The sequence below is a fragment of the Helobdella robusta genome (genome assembly GCF_000326865.2).
Source record: "Helobdella robusta unplaced genomic scaffold HELROscaffold_20, whole genome shotgun sequence".
NCBI classification, from domain to species: Eukaryota; Metazoa; Annelida; class Clitellata; order Rhynchobdellida; family Glossiphoniidae; genus Helobdella; species Helobdella robusta.
Window position 1 is genome coordinate 414,149 of NW_008704084.1, and position 4,689 is coordinate 418,837.

Genomic DNA, 4,689 nt, shown 5'->3' on the forward strand with positions numbered 1-4,689 from the left:
TAATTCATCCATTCATCCATCCATTCATCCATCCATCCATCCATCCATCCATCCATCCATCCATCCATCCATCCATCCATCCATCCATCCATCCATCCATCCATCCATCCATCCATCCATCCAGCCATCCATCCATCCATCCATTCATCCATCCATCCATCCATCCAGCCAGCCATCCATCCATCCAGCCAGCCATCCATCCATCCAGCCATCCATCCATTCTTTGAACCGTGAATAAAGAATGAATTAGAACAGAAACGGGCAAGCCATTTTATGCGGCCCGCAAGGCTTTGCTCGCCAAAAAAGTGTCGTCGCCAGACATTATGACCCAAAAATAGTAGCCAAAAATCTTAAAAAAATCTCTCCCGGGTCGAAAAAATTTGCTGTGTAAGTACATGTGCGGCCCTTTAAAGGTAAAACAGATCTGAATGCGGCCCTATAAGCAAAACGTTTGCCCACCCCTGAATTAGAAGATTTTAATTTTAAAGATTCTTAACTCTGCAAATTTTGAATGATCTGTTCTAAACATGCATTAACGTTGGCTGTGGTGATTCTGTTTAATTAGGAATTAATTTATTTCTCTCCAGTGGGTGACGAACTTTTATTCAGTTTTTTTTTGGTTTATTTGTTATGAAATAATAAAATAATTTAAAATGAAGTTTATTTGTAGCTGATGTACTTTTAATTTATGAATCATTCGTGATTTTAATTCGAAATTCACTATCATGGCGAGCCTTACTTAAAAGGCGTGCCTCAGCTGAAACTTAATTATAGGTGTATATTTATATATAAAAAAATAATTATACGAATAATAATTACGATATTTTAAATACAATAATATTTAATTCAATATGATACAATAAAATAAAATACAACACAACACAACCCATCCCAACACAACACAATACATTACAATACATTACAATACATAACAATACATTAAAATGCATTAAAATACATTACGTTACATTACGATACGATACGATACATTTTCAGTAATAAAATAGCAAGTGATGATTTTAGCACCTCGTCTAATAGTGAAACAAACGCCAAGGTTAAACGTGTGTTTTCTCGCTCTTTGATAGATTTAATGTTGGTTACGATATACCATTACAGATACTACAATTACTACTACTACAACTACTACTACTTCTACTACTACTATTACTACTACTACTGAAACTACTACTACTACTGAAGCTACAACTACTACTACTACAATTACTACTACTACTGAAACTACAACAACAACAACAACTACTACTACTAAAACTACAACAACTACTACTACTACTATTAGTACTACTACTACTACTGCTGCTGCTACTACTATTACTGAAACTACTACTACTACTACTACTAATACTACTACTGCTGCTTCTACTAATACTACTACCACTAATACTACTACTGCTACTACTGCTACTACTAATATTAATAATAATAGAAATTCGTTATGATGAAACGTTGTAATGAAATACGGAGATAGGCTTGCCAGAGTTGATTGATACACATCCATTCATTCATCCATCTTTAGGATATCCTCATCATTTAATGTGACGAAGATGAAGACGATGATAATTGTCCAGGTTAAAAATGATATAATAGGATAATCTCGCTCCACCACCATCTTCATATATCATCACATTTACTAACTTTTGATGTTCTGTCATCCATTTTTCCACCCATCCTTCCGACTCCACCTCTTCCTACTTCCGATAACTTTATGTGAATCTGCAGAAACAATGGAATGTAATGATTTATCTGTTTTGATGTATGCGTGTCTGTGTATGTGTTTGTAAGAGTGTTGCTTTGTTGCATGTGTTTGCGTGTAATGCACAAACACACACATAGACAGACGCACACACATACACACACACAAACACACACACCGTGTGTATATTGTATACCAACTACATATTAGGCTGATATAAATGCTTGTAAGTGTATGCAAAAACGTATTTACTCAACACACACAACACACACACACACACACACACATACATACTATCTACACATTATATTACAGCATATACATACGTATTGAATTGATAAAAATTACAAAATGTTATCATATCATGCGTGTTAATGTTTTCTGCTGTCTGTCTGCTGAACTATCTGGTTGGTGTTAACAACACCTGGTAACACCAATAACAAACAAATTAACGTAATAATAATAATAATAATATTATTATTATTATCATTATTAACAATAATAATAATAATTTTATTATTAATACTAATAACACTGAGAACGAGTGACGGAGAGAGAAAGTGAGAGAGAAACTGATAAAGAAAGGGAGAAAGAGAAAGGGAGAAAAAGAAAGAGGAAAAGAAAGAGAGGGAGAGAGAAGGAGAGAGAGATAAATTAAAAAAAGAAAAGAATCTGAGCTTGATGGATAGAAGCAAAAAGTACCATGTTGTAGTATCGCCTCTAGGGTCAGGGACGACGAAACAACAGCAAACGAACTACACACAATGAAGTTTCAACTTTTGAACTTTCAATAAAAGATCTAAAAAGCAAGTTGACTGACGCATCAGACTCAACGCATGCGACTGGTGGGAATCTGTCCGCTTTCGAACACGGTCACTGCAAAATTAGAGACAGCTGCCTTAACCATTTCACCATCTCGTCGACCGATGTAAAGCTAAACAAATGAATAAAAAATATTCTCTATAGATAACGAGAAGGTACGAGGGATTAAAAAATGAATGACTGAAAGAAGAGGAATGGAAAAAAGAAATGAAAGATAAAGTTACGTAAACATGAATACCTGCTATTGAGGGGTTGTTGATCAGGAGAGTGAAGAAAACTCGACAGATATGTGTGTGGAAACATCAATAGGAGAAGATTATGTTAGTGGGTGGAATCATTGGGGAGGGAGCAGTTGAAAGTAGAAGGACGTATTAAACATTAATGAATAAATAAAAGGAATGTAGATATATGCGTGTGCGTGCGTGCGTGTGTGTGTGCGTGTGAGTGTGTGTGTGTGTGTTTGTATTCACAAATGAAAATATGAATAAAGTGATGAGTGAAGTGGAAAACATGATGAATTAAATTTATAACGAAAGAGCAAAAAATCAAACAAACAAACAAACAGACAACCAAACAAACAAACAAACAAACAAACTATGAGCAAGCCAACAAACAGAAAAACGAACAAATGAATGAATGAATAAATGAGTGAAAAAAGAAAATGATGGAACGAACGAGTAGACAACTGAAATAGTCAGCATTCAGCAAGCAATTGGATGAACGAAAGAATGAAAAAATGGATGAAACACAACACCGCAAAAAAATCAGGTTGTTCAAAAGTTATTGGAAGACGGTGAATAAGATGATGGTGATGATGACGATGATGACGACGACGATGACGATGATGATAAAGATAGAGACGATGATGATGATAATGATGAAAATAATAAGATTAAAACAATGATTAATAGAATGATGTTTTTTGAAGGAGATAATGATGATGATGATAACTCAAAATAAAACTACTGATGATGATGATAATTTGGAAGATGACGTCATAAACGCATGAAAACGGAAAAGGTTGATAATGATCCTAATAAAACTGCTAACGACCTCATTATGATGATAACAGTGATGATTATGATGATGGTGATGGTGATGATAATGATGACGATACAACAATGATAACATTTAATGATACCCAAGAGACATTTGATATAACCAACAGTTGTATACATTCATACATATACAATCGGCATAATCTAGACGACATAAACATAAACAAAACATCTGCAAACATACATAAATACATACATACATACATACATACATACACACACACACACACACACACACACACAAACACACACACACAAACACATACATACATACACGTTGCATAACATCACGAATGTAAACAACGTAAATGTATGTATACAATACAAAAACATGTCTCATTACTTTTCCATGTTCTAATGGTTCCGGCTTTGAGAACTTATTGGTGCATCTGACGCGGGTTTTTGGGATTTTGTTGTTGATGTTGTTTTTGTTTTTGTTGTTGTTGTTGATTTTGTTGTTGATTTTGTTGTTGTTGTTGTTTTTGTTGTTGATGTCGTTGTTGTTGACGTTGTTGTTGATGCTGATGTGTGTTGTACTACCAGTTTGTCGATCATTAAAATTCTCGTTAACTTTATCAATAGTGCTGTCATCATCATCGGCATCATCATCATCATCATCATCATCATCAGCAGCAGCAGCAGCAGCAGCAGTAGCAGTAGTAAAAGCAGCATCAGCCACCGTAGCAGCAGCAGTTGCAGTAGTAGCGTCAACAGCGTCGTTTGTTATAGTCATCATGTTGTTACTACTAAGACCACTAGGTCTGTCATCACCGTCATCATCTTCGTTATCGTCGAGATCTTCACTAATTTCATCATCGTCATCGTCATCATCGTCATCATCATCATCATCGTCATCATCATCACCACCATCATCATCATCATCATCATCATCATCGTCATCATCATCACCACCATCATCATCATCATCATCATCATCGTTATCATCATCATCATCATCATTCTCATCATCGTTATCAAACTCATTATCGTCATCGTCATCATCATTGACGTCATCATCATCATGGAATCCGTAGAAGTGAGTGCATTCTTCCAGACTGGTAGCAAAATACACGTGCCGTCGAAACTGCCGGCCAT